This window comes from Equus przewalskii, chromosome 8, assembly GCF_037783145.1.
Source record: "Equus przewalskii isolate Varuska chromosome 8, EquPr2, whole genome shotgun sequence".
In the NCBI taxonomy this organism is placed as follows: domain Eukaryota; kingdom Metazoa; phylum Chordata; class Mammalia; order Perissodactyla; family Equidae; genus Equus; species Equus przewalskii.
In genome coordinates, this window is record NC_091838.1 from 68309218 (window position 1) to 68327867 (window position 18650).

Below are 18650 nucleotides of genomic sequence, written 5' to 3' on the forward strand. Positions count from 1 at the left end.
CTGACAATCTTTCAGCCAATCTGACACTTCCCAGCCTCTCCCACTTCACGACTTTTCAAAAAGCAGAGGAAACAAAACCACACACAGCCCCACCACCATCTGGCGGCTTCAGACCAGCAAGCACGAGATTCTGGCATGCACGGTACTGGCAGCCACAAAGACCAATATTCCTCTTCCTTTGTTGCTGTTTTAAAAAGCAAAGCGAGAATGGTAATATGGAAACACAAAAACACCGACACACTCACACTCCGGGAAAACCACAGGAGCAGCGAACGCATTCCGAAGCGGCTCCTTCCTGCCCTCCCTTCCTGATGGAGTGGGACCTGGTTGAAAAAGCACAAGCGGGGGTGTCACCTAGACATGCCACTGGCTCCTGACATCTGCCACCGTGAACTCCCACCGCCAGGGTCTGCCTCTGCCACACGGGCGCAGAAAGACGTTCCCGTTAGAGCCAGGCTTGAGCGACTCGAGGACGCCAACTGGTGCCAGCAAAGCAGATGTGGGCTGATGTGCAAAACCACATGTCATCTTCTTAGCTTGTGAAACTGAACTGTCAGGCAGGTAAGATGCTCATAGTCGCTGATCTGGGCATTATCTCCCAGGAAGCCTCCGGGGAAGGTCAGATAATTTAGAAGGTGGCATGATGAACATGGAAGCAGGAGAGGGCAGGTAGTGTTTTAGCGATCAGTAAGAGCCTGAGGCACCCCTCTCCCCCAACGGGATGACACCCCAGAGAGCAAGCCCTAGATGGTGCCTCTTTAGCTGCCCTCTGGCTCTGCTACTGCTGGTGACCGGACCTCCTGTGACAAACAGTTTATCCTTAAAACCTCTAGTATCTGGAATCAGGTTACCCTCAAGTGTTGCTGGCCCGGGATCTACTACATTCCTTTAAGGGGCTTCTGTACATCCTTGAACTATGCCAGAACGTGTGGACTTTATCATCTCTCAGGAAGCAATCTTGCTGTTTTCCAAATTATTAAGAATAGCTACCATTTACTAAGTGCCTGCATGCACACTGTATTCAATTTTTAAAATCTCATTACACTCCTCATATAAGTATCATTATGAGAGATTATTATCCTCATTTTACAGATGAGGACAAGGGGGCTCAGAGAAGTTAAGTAACTTGCCCAAGGTCACACAGTAGAATTTAGAATTGGCATCTGCAGCTGAGTCCATAATTAGGACTTTTAATCATTCTTGAGGACATCTCACTGTCGCCAACATGTACCAAAATATTTGGTGGGTGAGAAGTTAGGTTTTCGTGCCCCACCCCCATCCTAGAATTGAAGGAAAATAAAAACCCTTCCACCCAAACATCTGTTTTATCAGCCAGACTCAAACCACACTGTCGCCACCTCCTTGCTGGACTGTGTACGGACCGGCCGCCTGCATGCAAGGCCCTGGGACCAGGGTGGACACGGACTGTCTCGGCATGCTTCCTTTGGCACAGGGTGCTGTTTTTTCACGCAGAGAACCCTTCCCTACTTGCGAGGAGAATCTTTCCCCAAATCACCCTTTCAGCTACTGTCTCATCATCCCAGAAGGGGCCACTGCACTACAGCTCCCCAGGAATGGTCATCTCTGCTTAGCTGAACTCTTCACAGACAAAGGCAAGGATGGCAAATGGCTTTTATCTCTTGCGCTAATCCTCATGGTAATGAATACCTGGAGCATTGTGTTGAGAAGAATTCCGAGGCTGGATCTGGACTCGATGGAAAATAGAGTGCCTAGTGCAGCTAGTAATGTCTGCCAGAATGCAGAAGCAGTGGAGGGATACATGCCCTGTATCTGCTACCTTGGCCCTAAGGTCTTAAAAGATAACTAGACCAGCAACTTCCCAAACTTTAATGTGCATAAGGATCACCAGCGGATTATTCTAAAATGCAGATTCTGATTCAGGAGGTCTGGAATGGGCCTAAGACTCTGCATTTCTAACCACCTCCTGGATGATGCTGACTTCCTGCTAGACAGCCAACCATGCTTTGAGTCGAAGGGACTAGCATATTCCATCAGCCAAGAAACTCTTCCCCAGTTCCCAGAGAACTCTATCACCACAGAGACCCTGCCAGATGAAACCCAGGTGGACCAAATGTGCTAGACTTGGAGGAGGGACATGGGGATGCGACTGTTCACCATGTCACACCCCCACAGGACACTGGGGTCTGCTGCCGGGACAAGTCCTGCGGGTGAAGCTTCCCCACCCATTGCCAGGTAGCCTCCTGCCAACAACTCACACTACAACCCTGGGTCTAGAGAAAAGAGAAAGCTTGGGAGCATCAGACAACATCTGACGGCAAAGTGGCTCGATGGGAGCTGAGGCGGGTCACAAAGAGGCCCTTGGTTCCCACCAGCCTCTGTCTCTCCCTACACCTGGCATGTTAAGCACCGTCTGAGTGACTGGGTATAACAAGGTGGGCATGGAGCAGGCTCTCTCTTCTGCCTGTGGGTTAGCAGCTCAGAGGCCTCCAGCACTTGCACTTAAGGATGGGATGATGGACGGAGGGAGGGAAGGAGAGTATGAGGGAACCAGATGGCCGCTAGCTCATCTCCCCCTTCCCATGCACACACACGCGTTGCCACACTTGTAATGATACTCCTGGGCTCACTACTTCTTGGGCCTCTGCTGTGTCCTCCACTGAGGGTGACCTCCTTGTGGACAGCAACAGTGTCCAAGCCAATCCTGATTCCCAGTGTCTGCAAGATGCATGACCCAGAAAAAAGGCTCAATAGATATTTGCAGATATAGCAAAGCAAAACAGAAAAAAAAATTTTTTTAATCGGACAATATCCTGTTCTGAAGAGCAAGATATTCCTAACGTTTTGGCAGCTGAGCTAAATCTGAGCTCCCAGGAGAGGGCGATGAGAGGTGCTTTATCAGGGTTAGACTCACCCACGGATCCACTCTGCCCCGTGGTGTGAAAATGAAAGGGACAGGAGGTCTGAACCCTAAAGCTGTGAGCTCTCGGAGGCCTGGCCGGTTTGAGGTTCAAGGTTATCTAGGGAAAAAGTATATCTAAATGCTAATCTAATAATGAACATTTAGATCAATGCTTGGCTATTCTGCCAGCCTTTCAAGTAAAATTATTTGAGCACCTACTATGCGCAAGGCATTACGTAACAATAGGAGGGTGACTTTTCTTCCATGTAAGAACACGCACAAAAGAAAAGAAAAATGAAAGTAAAGAACAAAGTCTTTCTATTTTAGGATATGCGGCTGATGTGGACCTCAAAAGTCCCCATGAGGATGGAAGAGGGCCCATTAAAATGTGCACAATATTCAGAACATATTTTTTTAGAAGATAATTACTAACAATCTGAGGAAGCTTCAGATCCCCTTGTACGCTATTAGCAAAGCCTTTGCAGGAGCAGCTCTGTTGCCATGACAACAATCACTTGGCTGAGTACAAAGAAGGATGAGGGACCTACCAAATGATGCTCAGCAGTAAGCCCTGAGATTTCTTAAGGCCACTTTCTAAAGCACCTTCAGCATCTAGGAGTTACAGAGTCTACCAGCTGAATGAGACCCAGGGTAACCTAGTTTTAGCATGTCACCAGAATTTCTTATTTCTCATCCCTGCCAAACTGCCATCCAGACTCAGCTGAAACATCTCCAGGGCCAGGGAACTTACTCTGCTCCGTGCTCGGAGGAAGAGGGCAGGCAGCTTTGCTCTGTAATCCTTGGAGGAAAATGAGCATAGGTTCAGGAAGAGTGGGAGTCCCTTCCAAGCTGAGGTTTGGGTCAAGCATCCTGGCCTCTCTGGCAGGACCTGCCATTAGCTCAAGGAGCCCGAACAAAACAAAAACAGCCATGAAAGGGAGCTTCTCCCGGGTCTCAAAGAGCTGATTTCTAATTCTAGCCATTAAATGCCACCTGCAAATTCATGATTGTCACAGTTTCACTGTTACCCTAAACAGAACCAGCACCAAGGACCCTGCTGGTATGCAATGAGCCCCCTGGGAGGCTGCATATGGCAAAACATAACCACACTCCTTGTGTCCACATGCAGTATAAACATGGCACATGTGTGTTTACACATACACACAAACCCATGAGAGAAACCCACCAAGATGAGCCTCTTCAGTTACCTCCGTGGAGGTAACCTTCACCATTGCAGCTGCTCCCAGGACCCTAGTCTTCAAACGTCTTTTGAGACGAATGCACGTGGAGTCTTAGGTAACTCCCAGGGGAAGATATCTTTGTACACCAGGACTGGAGAAGGGCACAGCGGTGAGCTGGGGGAGCGGGGGGGCAGGAGGGGTTTGCTGGGTAAGTAATTTGCATTATAAAAGTGGGTGCAAGCCTTGCTGAAGGGGAACCCCATGCCTCACCCACGTGTACTGCTGTGGAGGAATGGCACAGCCTGCAGAGGAACCTTCCAGATCCAGGTGACCCTGACAGGCAACCTCCAACTGTCTCCTGACACCATCCCATCATGGTGAGGTTCCAAGACAACAGGTGCCTGGATGTTCTCCTGGGTGCCCACATCCATCCTGTCCACGATGGAATGACCCAGAACTCTTGTTTTCCTTCAATTCACCATGCCCTGCAGCTTATTACCTCCCAGATGGCCTTTGGACACCAGATGCATCTTTCAATAGTCACTCTGGGCCTATGCAGCCCTACCTGGGACCGCCATCCTGAAGCAAGCTCAAGAGGAGAAAGATGTCTCATTTCATATGGGAAAGACTCAGAAAAATTTAAAGGAAATAATCTGTTTTTAAGACTCCAGTTTATTTAGTGGCTTATCAGTAACTTCTACCATCTCAAAAGAAGAATTTGAAAAGATGAAAAGGATCTGCATGACATACAATGCTTCCTTGACATCAGACACCCAGCGGGCTTATTTTCACGGAAACACCAATGAGCAGGTGCCTCCCCAAAACGCAGCCCCCAGGTTTGCCACCAGTGTTCGCAATCAGGAACCCAGCACTCCTTCTGGGAAGGACCTAGAAAACCATCTTAACAGCAGCTACTCAGCAAACTTACTGAAGTTTGAGGCAGGAATTAGGTCCAGCAAGAATCTGTATCGACTTGGTGAGCATCCTACAGAGGTGACATTGTACCACCTCAAACCAGGGGTGACAACTGGGGGAAGACAGAAGCACAGAGAGCAGCTCCTAACCAGAAGGCGGAAGATGAAGGGTGGAGAGGGGCTGGCAGGCGTAGGCACGTTCCCATCACAGAAAAAGAAGACGCCCTCCCCCACTGTGGGACAGTTAGCTGTGGTTCCAGATGACTACATGTGGCCACAGGAAATGACACAGGCAAGTGGCCATCAGGAGAGAATGACTCTGCATCCAGAGAGCTAAAAAGACAAGCTTAGAGCGGTTGAGATGCGGGTTTATTTTAGGAGACAATTACCCAGTGATTACAGAGCTGAAACTGACCTTTCACTAGAAATCTTGGCATCAGGGATCTCGTCCCAAGCAGGACAACAGGGCAAGCAATGACATTTGAATGACTTCATGTTTAAAGAGTGCCTATCTGTGCATCTGTGTGTGAGAGAGAGAGAGAGAGAGAGACAGGCAGGCAGGCAGGCAGGCAGACAGACAAATACGAGTGAACCCAAGGGCAAGGACAGGTCACCAGGGGATACTAGGCCACTAGATTAACAGGGATTGTATTCAGTCCACAAACAAGCATTGAAAAGCAGATCAATAACTTACGAAAAGTGAGACTAAGTAAACCCAATTTCCTTATTTTTTAAGTTCAAAAGAGTGAGACCCATCGAGCCAAGTAAGTAAACCCATAACAGCCACCACCCAGCCATGAACGTCCCACCGGACAAGGAGACAAATCCCGCAGGCCAGCTATCCCTCCTATTCTGTTCCTCAGAAAGCAGGGCTTCGGACTACATGAAAAGGGAGCCCCGGGGGCGTTTCTCCAGCCCTGGAGAGACAGCCTGTTCTTCAACTTGAGGTACAGTAACAGGCCCAGCTGGTTATGCATCTAACCCAGGCCCCCGGTGACACCAGCTCAGTGAGCTCGGGGTGACCCAGCTGAGCAGCAGGGTCCTACAGAGGCTCAGAGTTTGGTTCTGGAGTTGGACATCCCTAGTCACTGGTCCAGCTCCCCCTCCAACCAATAGTACAACCTTGGGCAGTCTCCAATCTGAACCTCAGCTTCCTCACCCACAGTACCTCCTCCAGAGAGCCAGCGAGGACCGAGTGTGAGAATCCAAGAAGCATGCTGAGCACCAGGCCCTGTGCACACAGAGGAAGTACTCAATACTTGCTATGATCATGCCCTAAACATTCAAACCCACAGCCGTCGGATTCTAGACCACTTCACTGCCTTTGTGTGCACAGCTTCACACAACAAAACTCTCAACTAAATCTGGTTTGGGATTTACATCCACCTCATTCCCAAACGCATTTGAGTTTTCTGTTTAATACCTCAACTGCAGCAGAAATGTATGTAGATCGATTAGGAAGAAGGGGTCGCTGCCTTCAAAGACAGCCACAGAAAGGCCCTTCAAGCCTGCTGTGTACAGCTGCACAGGCTGTGTACTGCACAACTCCAGGGGCCATCATTCCTATATTCCTCCAATGAGTGTGGGCATACTCAAGTCTGGTTTCTACTCCCGTCAAATCCAGAAGGAGATTTCAGTGGAATCTGAGCCATGGCACTGCCAGCTCTGCTGCCCCCCTGCCCCCAACTTCTTTCCTTCCGTTTCATCTGTTAGCAAACTTTAAAACAGACTAATTCACTCTCAGTGAAGGGACAACTCCCCCCCGAGACAGCTGGAGGAGAGAACAGCGTGATCATCCGCTACTGAGCCCTTGTTTAAATGGAGGCCAGTTGCTAACACCGATGACCCACCAAGTTTATTTTAAAAAGCATCCATTAAATCCTCAGGTGGTTTTACTCAACTGAGAATGAGGTTGTGACACCATTTCCCTCTCCCTTCTGGGTAGACAGGTAGATGTCTTCTCCCGGTGTGGAGAGGACCACTCACTCGTGTCCTCATTACGGGGATGGAAAATCGTCTCTGATTTCCAAAGCCGTGGCAGAGTAACCAGCAGACCTCCACTTCCCAAGGAGGTGCATGTTCCAGCAGACTGCTTACACTTCAGCTGTTTTAGAAATGGACATAGGTCCCCCCTGTCCCACCAAAGAAACAATGACAGGAAAGGTAGTTAAGTTCTCAGGCTAGCCCACAAACTTAACCCGGCTCTATACCTAAACCAGATACTACTGAGCTTGACCACATCCTATCATGGTGTTTCTACAGGAAAAAAGGACTCAATTCCAACTTCGGACACGGATGTTAGTGGCAAAGAGAAAACGGCAGAAGGAGAAGAGAAGAGCTCCTGCACTTGAAAGGACCACATTCTTCACGTGTTTAATAAATATCCCACACCTCCCATGCACAGATGCTAGGATTTGCCAATAAGATAGTCCTTGCTCTAAAAAAAGTTCACAGGCTCATGAAACAAAATGACAGGTAAACAGGAATAGACCATACAACGTGATGAGGTTCCAGATGTGGGGAAGTCAAGAAGAGCTGGTCTAAGCTGAGATGGAAGGGGACCAGCCAGGCAAAGACAGTGTAGTGGAGGGTCCAGAAGGTGGGGAAGATACAGCACTCCAGACGGAGAGAGGAGCGGGTGCAAAGGCCCGGCGCTAGAGGGAACACAGCGTGTCTGGGGACCTCGAACGAGTCCAAGGCGGCTAGAGCATCATGGACATGCGGGTGGCAGTCAGAGGATAAGGCTGGAGAGACAGGCAGGAAGAAGCCAGGCCTGGAAATGGCCTCAGCAACAAGGTCAAGCTTGGTGGGGAGGCGGAACTTCACTCGGAGGCAAACAGGGAACCATGGAAAGGTTTAAAAGAGGAGGTGTGGCCAAGAGGCAGAAGCACCCCACGTCCGTCGATGGATGAATGCATAAACAAAATGTGGTCCGTCCACACAGTGGAATGTAATTCAGCCTTAAAAAGGAAGGACGCTCTGTCGCGAGCTACAACACGGATGAACCCCGAGGACATTAGATCCAGTGAAATAAGCCAGACACAAAAAGACAAATACCGTATGATTCCACTTATGTGAGGTATCTAATATAGTCAAACTCACAGAGGACAAAGTAAAATGGTGGTTTATCAGGGACTGGGGGGAGGGAGAAATGGACAATGGGAACCGAGTTTCAGGTTTGCAAAACAAAAGAGTTCTGGATCTGTTGCACAACAATGTAAATATACTTAGCACTACTCAACTGTATACTTTAAAAGGTTAAGATAGTCATAAATAAGTTAATTAAAAAGTAGGAGGTGAGTGGCAGAGGTCCTGGATGTAATGGCCAGTCCCTGGCTATGCGTTTTCCTTTTTTCAAAAAAAATATAACAGTCACTCAAATCTGTCGTCAGCTCTTTGACAGCTGGGGTGGTTTCTCGTGGGATGGGAGTACAGCGGCTTTGGCAGGTGGAAGACGAGCCAATGAAATGCTCCTACAGAAATGCCTGCTTTCCTGCCTGCCTGCAACATCTGAAATGCCTCAGTCCAGGGTTGTTTCAGATGTAAATGCACCACGATTCCTCTGTGGGTAGTTAGTAATTCACCTGGCCTTTCGCCTGTGGCTCCTGAAGGAAAACCCAGTCCTTGGCCAGCGTCTCTGAACAGACTGATTCAAGGGCACAGGCACCAGAGTCAGACCTGGGTTTGAATCCCAGCTCCCTAGTCCCTCCCTGTGTGAGCCGGTCAAAGCCCTCACCTTCCTAAGCCTCAGCATCAGCATCTCTAAAATGGGGGATGGCAGACAGTACCAGGCTGTTGAGAGGATGCAGAGAGAGAGCACCTGTGAACCACAGGACTGAGCACACAGGAAGCAGGAAGCACCCACATGGTGGTTGTTACCTGTCGAGCCCCTAACACTGTACCCTGTGGAAGTAACAAGCATTTTTAACAGGAACGTCCATTCAAAACTATTCAGCTGAATGGCACCGGTGACTCCCAGGCCAGAGCAAAGCCCTAGTAAATGTGCTCAACACACACAACGCTTGTATTTGGTTCATTCGAATCATAACACATCTTAAAGGCAGAGGAAGTGGCCCAAGGGACCTTAGGAAAAACGGGCAATAGCATTTGGATCAGCTCGAGGGCATCTAACGCCCTCAGTCACTCCCAGGCAGCACAAATACACGCCCACGGGATCTCTACAACGGAACCTTATCGAATCTTCTTGGAAGGAAATCCTGACACGTGCCACAATGCGGATGAACCATGACATTATGCTAAATGAAATATGTCAGTCACAAAAAAGACAAACACTGTACGATTCTACTCATAAGAGGCATCCAGAATAGTCCAAATTACAGAAATAGGAAGTAGAATGGTGATTGCCAGGAGGTGAGGGAAGAGGAAAATGGGGAGCTGTTGCCTAATGGGTATAGTTTCCGTTTTGCAGGAGGAGAAGGTTCTGGAGATTGGTTACGCAACCATAAATACTCTGAATACTACTGAACTGCACACTTTGAAATGGTCAAGATGGCCAATTTTATATTATGCGTATTTTATCACAATTAAAAATTTAAAAAAATTAAAGGATCACCATGATCTCATCTCAGCTTCGATTTCTGCTCTGCAAACGGTTTTGGAGAAGAAACTAATGCAAGAACAAGAACGGGATTCCTTCCCCACCGAGACCAGCCTGGCCGCCCTAGAGGGAGTCATTTAGAATCAGAAGATCTGGTCAGCTTCCTAGATGCTGTGGCAGATCAGGCCCCAGGGTCCTCCTGTCCCTCCTCAGCATCACTTTCCCCTTTGCCACGATCAGAGGTGACAACACCATAGGGCCTCAGGGCTCTGGGCCCCATCTGCCTCTGATGGAACCAGGAGAGCAATTTCACGTTTCCAAATTCAGGACACAGATAAACCAGACCAAATACAAACAGTCCCCACGACCACGTGGAAACTCTGCATGATGTCATAAGGCTCTATACTCTCCCAGGCTGGAGTACACAACAGATAAGATATCACTGCGATGAAGTGCAGAACAGAGTCTGGGGCGACTGAGAAGCTGGGGGAGCTAAGAAGGATGGCTCGATGGCCCGGGCTCTGTGTTATGTTTGTCCTGCAGCAAATGTGCTTCTTTCAGGCAGTAAAAACACCCCATCGGTGGCGTTGCTTTGTCGTGTGAGTGGGGCCCAGCAACACGCCCCAGTATATCCTGACATCCTGCCCGTAACCCCCAAATGGCAGCCCAGGGAACAGGAGACATGACAACAAGTAAGACCCGCCCTGCTGTCAGCGTCCGTGGTCTCAGGAGAGTTAGATGCCCAAGCACTTGAGCACTCTGCATGTCACAGGTATTAGGACAGAGCGGGGCACACAAGAGGAGGGAGGAAGGACAGCATCCTGTGAGCCCCCTAATCCTTTAACAAACTCCTTTTCTGAGTCGGAAGTGATTGCTGCTGCCACCCGCAGCCCCCTGACGGATAGCATCTGGGAGAGAGAGAATTAAGCCCTTTCTCAGTTCACCCCTCAAGCAACGAGGCACTTAGCTGGTAAAATCTTGATTGCCTTTTCATTCCAAATGTTGAGCTCCTTTAAAACAAGAGGGATTGATTAAGAAACCAGCAGATTAACTAGCAGAGAGCCACACCTAAGGTGGAGCATTTCACCTGCCCTCCAGCCTGCAACAAATCCTGATGTTTCCCAGTCGGGATTCTGTGAGTAGGAACCCACAGCTGGAAATGCTCTCTGTTCAGAGAGGGAGGGAGGGAGGAGAGAGGAGGGGACACAGCACACACAGTGGGTCAGGCTTAAAGTCCGTACCTAATGTTCTTCCCAGGATGCATTCCCGGAACACTGGTGGCAAGAAGATGCTTTCCAGGCACACTGGGCACCCAGTGAGGACTTCCCTGCAGTAAGAGGTGGCAGTGTGGACACCAGGCAGTCCAGGTCATCAGGAAACCAGCAGCTGCCTCCACGAGAGGGGGCCCACGCCTCTCTCTTCCATTTTCAGGAGAACAAGGACCCACCAAAGGGCCAGGGGGGCTCACAGAGAGCTCCCATTTGGGTCGGGAGCAGACTTTTAGGCTCCCAAGGCTATTAGCTCCTTTAACCCATTTACCGTAATTTTCCCGGCCAATCAATCATAAAAGACCTAAAATTCAATTCTTCCACTTCTTATGAATAGGAGAACCAGGGAGCTGGGAGGGTCCTTGAAAAATCATCCAGTACTCGTAAGGGATCTCACTCAAAGCAGAGATTCACAAAAGAACAATTTCTTAAGCAGGAAAATCCTATTTTGATTTGAGATGTTTCACAGAGAAAAGGTCTAGCTCTGGCCAGAGCGGGTGGGGGAGTGCAGGGGTTCTTCACAGAATGTTCTCCACCCCAAGTCCCTGGGCACCACCCAGGAGCTCACCCACCTGACAATGTCACTCAAAATTAGAGTGTACCCCGGGGCCGGCCCGGGGGCGCAGCAATTAAGTTCGCACATTCTGCTTCAGCGGCCCAGGGTTCCCCAGTTGGGATCCCGGGTGCAGACATGGCACTGCTTGGCAAGCCATGCTTGTGGCAGGTATCCCACATAGAAAGAAGAGGAAGATGGGCATGGATGTTAGCTCAGGGCCAGTCTTCCTCAGCAAAAAGAGGAGGATTGGCAGCAGATGTTAGCTCAGGGCTAATCTTCCTCAAAAAAGAAAAGAAAAAGAAGATAAAAAAAAAATTAGAGTGTACCCAAATTTTAGGCACCCCAGAGAGCCAAAAAAGTCAGTTGGCAAAATTTACCACTACATTTTACACTCCTCATTCAGGACAGCAACTGTGTGCTGGGTAACGTATATACTTTAACTCTAATATTCATGACAGCTCTAAATGGTGGGCATTAGTATTTCCACTGTGGATGAAGAAAACAAGGCACAGAGACTGCAGTAATTCCAGGAGGTGGCCTGGTACTTTAGCCCTCATCCCGCTCCAACTCCACTTTTGGAATGGGGATTCTCTATGTGGGCTATGCATGTTTTCTCAGTCTTATGTAAAGTATTATGTAAAAGTACTCCTTCCAGACTACTACCTAAATACTTCTTATAACAATATTCTCTAGCTGCCCGTGAACAGAGAGGGTAAGTAACCTACCATAGGTCACACAGCTACCATGCAAGGGAGCTGTGCTTTAGACCAGGTTGTGTGCCTCCAAAGCCCATGCTCGTTGCACCAGACCTCACTGCTTCTCTAACCTAAATCCCTCAGGCTGCAGCCTAGGCCTCAGGGGAGGCTGAAAAGAACCGGCCGCCACCCTCCACATGCTATTCACAAGCTAATGGACAAGTACCCCCAACACACTCTTATGCTTCACAACATTTTCGGCCTTCCTTCACGTAAAGAGAACACAGCCGTCGCCTCGTTCCACATTATCACAAGACCGATTTCTTCTATTTGATTCACAGTTGACAAAACTGATGCCTGGACAGTGGGCGGAGCCAGGTGGGTGACCCTGCTCTGAAAACCACATTTGCTCTTTACGTATTGTGACCAGGCGGAAGGATGGCACAGAGGAGCAGGAGCCCGTGGCCACCCCTTTCATACCAACGGGACACGGAGGACGGGGTTGCCTGCACGTGCTTTCTTTCTCCAAATCAGCCCCGTGATGACCCTGGTACCCAGCAGCCCTCCGCAGCGAAGGCGCCCACTCATCCGCAGCGCCACCAACACAGGAGGAGAAGAGTAGCCTTCCTTCCCCGGACACAGGGAGCAAGAAAGAAGAAAACAAATCCAAAAGCAATGACGAACAAGCAGGCTGAAATACGGTTCTAAGGCACAAATTAAAGGGGAACACATGTGATCCGATCTCGGGCTTAACAATGACTTTTGCACACCCTCAGATGATTAGACGAGAAGAGATTTATAACGTTTCGGGGTATGATGGCTGGAAAACGTACAGATGAAGCACTTTGCTCCAAATGATTCGGACAGATGTCTGCTAAGTTTCTCTCAGATTTCCTTGTGCACGGTTAACGGGAGGTAATTAGCAATCACGGGAGGCTTTCACCCGAATTTCATCAAGTTGACGTCTACTAAAGGGAACAGACAAAAAGGCAGAGCCGGGAATGTTCTTTTAAACTGGCACCTGAGAGTCTTGTGGAAAACAAAATCGGCACCAAACTGCCAACACGTGTGCTCCAGATGACAGGCGTCCTGGCAGTTCCCGAATGCTCCAACCTCCCTGCCACTTGTCTCTCGCTTCTGTACAAACCGTTCCCTCCATGGGGGACACTGCCCTTCTTGCTGGCTTCTATGCTCCTTCTTGACCCTGCCCGGGTGTCACCCAGACTGAGCGGCACTTCCAGAGCTCCCTGCCTCCAAGGGACCTCCTCTCTGCTCGATCTCTGTGCCCATCACAGCCCGCCACACTGTCCTGCCATTGCTTCTTGACTTTTTGTCTCTTGCAGGCGGGGTTCCTGCCTGTTGCACAGCACCCAGCATGGGCAGCCCTCAAAAAATATTTGCCAAATGATGGAAAACAGGAAGGAAGAAATCACTGGGAAATACGTGGGCGGATGGTAGGGAGGTGGTCATTAAACCAACGGGAATGCAAACGAATTTGCACAAAATAGGTTTGGTTTGCCTTTTCAGATTTGTTAAAAAAAAAAAAAAAGTTTTTTTGAAATCTCTAGCTGGCTGGATCTAAGCATCACAGGTTTCAGAATCAGGGAACTGGAAGGGATCCTAGGTCACGTGGCCCAAAATCCACGTAATGCAGGAAATGTGTCATTTTGCACCAAGTCAAACACATCGCTGATGCTCTGTTATCCTGGCAGACGTTTCTCCCTAAAGAGCTGTAAGCTGCGGGCCTGTGCTTCTGCGGGAGAGTAACAGTACACAAATTACAGCACAACTGTCTTCTTTCCACTGCTTCAACTGTCTCCCGCTCATCACCTCCAACAGATGCAAAGACAGTTGGAAGTCATGGCTTCAGACCCAAAGTTGGGCATTTCTGTCCTCGGGAAAATGGAACGTCACCATCTTCTAAAGGGGATACTCTGCTTTTGCTCCTCCCTTCTAGATAAGGCATTGATGGAGGGCATCAGGCTGACTCTAACTCCCAAGGGTGCCTGGCATGGTCTTGGCATGCACACAGTGGATGCTCAAAATACTTCATAGTTGGTCTTTTACCAACATAAACCCAACGTCGGCCATAAGCCTCCACTCTCAAGGCCCTCAATTCCTCCCCCCTGAAATCCCATCAGATGGAATAGGGTGAAGAGATTTTTAGGAGTCACCAGAAAGCTACTTAAGTCAACCAATGTTATTACCAAAGTAATAAAGCGAGGCTCCAACCAGCGTACGAGGACAGATGTTACAGTGGCAAGAACAGCCACTGTGTACGCACAGCAATAATACTCTGAGGAAGGAAAAAGCCACAAGAATTTTAAAACATCTTTTCTTCTTCCTGCATGAAAAATTAAATTAAAAGGCAGAACAATGGGATTTCAACGCCTCACCGAGCTCTGATAGTGCAAACGAAACACTATCTTGAATGACTGGACAGGGAATACGGTTTCTCCTATTGATGGTCTAGTTCAAAGGCTATCCTCGCCCACATTCCAGCCCCTTTCTGGCATCCCTCTGGAGAATCAAGGCAAGGGAAGGCTAGGAAAAAAAAATATAGCTACTCTGATCACCTGGAACCCCTCCACCCACAAAGGCAACTTCTAACGAACTATCTTCCTTCCCGCACGCCCCTTTCTTCCCATTCCCCACCCAAACCCACAAGGAAAGAAAACAATGACGCCCCTGTAACCACCATGACTCTGACCTTTAAATGTTTAACTAGGGATCTATTTTTTAAGGGCCAGATTAAAAGGCAGGTGATTAGTTTTCAACATGAGTCACAATATCCCCGCCGTGAATTAATTCAATTAAATATTTAACGGCCTTAGGTTTTGTTTGAGGCACCCTGTATGACTGGGCCTGATTAGCCCTGGGTGGTCTCGGGAGTGAAGTACAAGGGGTCAGCACCCTGGCGGGGAGAGGAGCTTGGGGCAGGGCAGGTGGCCCCAAACTGGAGCTGGAAAGCCAGGCCCAGGTGCAGGAACAGGGAAGAAGTGTCTGCCACCACAGCACCGTAGCAATGCCCTTCGGATCACCGACCCTCCCTGTCCCTTCTCCCAGAGAAATCCTCATAAACCTTTGGAGAGTCACAAAGATCCTCCAGTGGGTTCTTGGCACTCAACTGCAGGTTTCGGGTTTGGGTTGGGTTTTGCTTCTCTCGGGTGATATGTTACCATGAGCTGGCTTTACTCTCTCAGTGAAGAAGACCCTCCCCTCAACTAGCATCCCAAGAAAATAAGGGGAGGGGGCCTCAGAGTACAACCACCCTGACCCTGTACCAAAGGAAGACCAACTCAACCTACTTGCCTTTATCAGTCCTTCCAGGAGCTGAAGGCATGGAGATTAGAGGAAGCAGTCAAGTGACAGCTAATCCTGAGAACCGTTTCATCTGAAGGATTCTGACAATAAACGATTCCCCAAACTACTCGATTTGGCTGTTACAGGCTAGAGTTACCCTACTGAAAACGTTTAACTCCACCTTCATCTGTTGTCACCTGAACTCACACAAGTGTTTATCCTTCTTACAAAGACCACAGGAGACAAAACGGCATGGATTTGTGTTCATACGTATATATTAAATTGGTGATATTTCCCCAGATATTTTCCATTAAGAGTTGATTATGGAAAGCGTAGCAAGGCTCAATTCTGTCAACACCACATTTCCTTTTCACCAAATATAAATAAATCCAGCACCCAAAATAGTTTGGTGCCCTGACCCTCTCCCAAAACCACTAATCTGCATGATGAACTTCCGTTGAATTAACAAATTGGCCCCAAAGAGTGAAATTTATAAAATTAACCATCCAGTTTAAGCATTTAGTTTAAAAAAACAAAGAGCACCTAAAACACGGAAGTGCCTTCTAAAATATGTTGCCATCCTGCCCTTCCCTGGGAAGACGGGAAAATTGCCTCCTTTCTTCTTGTCAGGTCATCAGAGCCATCACGCACTGCTTCCCGTGGGTACATTAATAAGCGCTGGTTAAACCGGCTTAAAACAAAGGGGAGAGGTTTACTTGAAATCTCCATTTAAACACGCTAGTCAGAACTCACGCATAGATTCCAGAAGACCTGTCACCATGCAAAGACCTGTAAGGACAAAAGAACAAGACAGCCCCTGCTCTCAAGGACTGGACCACAGAGTGGGAGAGACAGGAGCGTGCACACACTATTTAATATGAGCTATAAAAGAGCTCCAAACCCAGTGGCTCTGTGCTCAGATCCAAGAGCGCACCATCTTTTTGAGTAGGGCAGGGCCGTTATGTGAAGATTATCTGCCTAGGTTGTGAAAGGAGAAATGATCGGAGGCATGGGCCAGAGTTCAGAGAGGAGATGACCAAAAGCGGTGTAGACTCAGGGGGTGGTGTGATAAAGAACATAAAAGAGAGGGGCAAAGAAAACCGCAGAGAGCAGAATCTACTCTTGATAGCACAAAAGTGACGAAACAGGCAGGACCAGGAATGGAAGGCAAGTCTGACATCTGGGGCCCAGGTGACCTCAACTGGAAGTTCCACAAACAGACATGGAAATCAAGAGGAGGGAGTTTGGTTTGGCTGAGCTGCAGGTGCAAATGGGAGGGTCGAACATCCCTGTCCCGTGCCAGTACGCCAATGGTGCTGAAATAAACATCCACTCAGATGAATGGACCAACCAGCAGATGGCTGGAGGAGACGACTGGAAACCGACCCAGAGAGGTGGACTGGCCCAGAGCAGGGAGGTGTGGGCATGGGAATGAATGAGGCCGACACACAAAGCTGTTTGCTACCCTTCACGTTACAAGTGGCAGATGTCTGGCAAATGCCTGGAAACTTCCTGATGCTCAGCTCACTGTACGTGTTTCACAGATAAACGTTTTCAACAACATGCCCACATTTCCCCAGCGACAGACCCCGGTGGCACACGGCCCCAGATCTGTCAGGTGTGTGGATTTCAGATCCATATATGCAAATCATCCCTTTTCAGGGAAATGGTTTTCTGGGCAGAACTCTGGGCTTGGGAGCCAGACAGGAGAGTGAATGAGAAGCCACTGCGTTGCCATCTTTGTTGGGCATATCAACTCGTGTTCTGGCTCTGCCTCTTGCTAGTTATGTGACTCCAGAAAGGATTTTTCTAAGCCTCAGTGTGCTCATCTGTAAAGTGGGACTCTCTCCCGATCCTGTAAGATTCTAGGTTAAGGAACATGAGTTAAATCGTAGAATGCAATACAAAATGTAAAGCCCTCCGCAAGAGCAAGGCTTTCTTGGCAGGTAGCAGAATCCTTTTAATCTTTGCATTGAACCTGTCACAATAATTCCGACTCATTCTTACAGGCAGGATTCCAGTCCAGAGAAACGAGTGCGCAGTTGACAACTTAAGGATGACAAAAGCTGAAACTTTCGACAGACCAGCACTTTCGGACACAGACTTTCAGTTCTCCAACACAGGCGGCTTTCACAGCGAAGTTCAGCTGGTACAGGCCATCTGCTTGCGAGGCGACTCTACCCCCAGAGGCAGCCCAGCCCTGGCTCAGAGAGGGGCAGCCAGTGAAGACACCCCACACACAAAAACTGCAGCTTTGAGAATCACGTGAAAGGGGCTTAAATGCTCCAGCTGCCAGTGTGGCTACACTGCCTTCTTTAAACACATCGAGTTGCTTTTATTTCTCGATGAGCAGACTCCCAGGCACTGCTGCAGAACGGAGAGGCCACACATCCATTTCCATGAGCAAGCCCTCACACACGGCAATGCTTCCACCCAAGCCATCCAGAGAACAGGAGTACATGGTGCAAGATCCCTACCACCTCCCTGCACCTCCCCATTGGCTTATCAGGCCACTTTTCCATAGGCTATGACTTCGGCTTAAGCATCATGGGCATGTAGTGTGTGTAACAGAGTACTGTGCAGACTGCAATTCAAACCTAAGGATGACCCCAAGGCCAGGTCTTTTAAGCACAGCACCATGCTGACAAGGATGATGATGCGAACGAACGAAGGGACCAGACAAAAGCAAGACGACAGTGAACCTGAAGGGCTACGGGAGAGGAAGTTGTGGGTGCGTGGGTCTTCCGGGAGAATTCTCCCTTACGACACAGAGCCATTCTAATGTTTCACTAGTTCTTTTCTTGGGAACATTCCACATGCACAGTGTTGAGCCAGTCCTGACCACGGACAGCTTCTCAGCTGCCTTTCCTGCCAGGATGCTTGAGCTAAAAAACGATCCCATAGTCAAGGCAGCCCCACTCAAAAGGACCTTGAGAAGCATTAAGTCTAGAAATTAGCAATCTCAGCCACAAAGCAGGGGCACAGGGTTGGGGGAGGACCCAGTGAGATTCCATTCCATAAGGCAGTTTGCTGGGAGGTACCCCACCTGCCTCGGGAAAGAGATGCTATGTACCTGGTCGTCACAGGATGGGGTGGTTAGAAACAACCAAAGCTCAGCAAGGACAGATCAGAGTGCCCCTGCAAGTTCCGTCTGGTGTATCTGGTTGCAGGCTTCTTCCTCTGGCCATGACCCCAGCCTCTGCTCCGGCAGACAGGTGAAAAGGAAGCAAGGATGGCATCTCCATGGTGACTGTCACAGAGTCTGATGTACGCTGCCCTGGCGCCAAGAAAGGT

General features: G+C 49.0%; 1 protein-coding gene across 14 annotated transcripts in view; it reads right to left on the minus strand.

Annotated features, from left to right (window-relative positions):
• Window positions 1-18650, minus strand: part of MTSS1 (MTSS I-BAR domain containing 1) — a 161513-nt gene that overhangs the window by 48148 nt on the left and 94715 nt on the right. The window contains exon 1 of one of the 14 annotated variants that reach the window (XM_070632021.1): window positions 355-530. The exons of 12 other annotated variants lie outside the window; for them this stretch is intronic. The gene's annotated coding sequence lies outside the window, so the exon portion shown is untranslated. Of the gene's footprint in view, window positions 1-245; window positions 531-18650 lie in introns of those variants that run through there. One more of the 14 variants, XM_070632024.1, reaches the window with a different exon arrangement.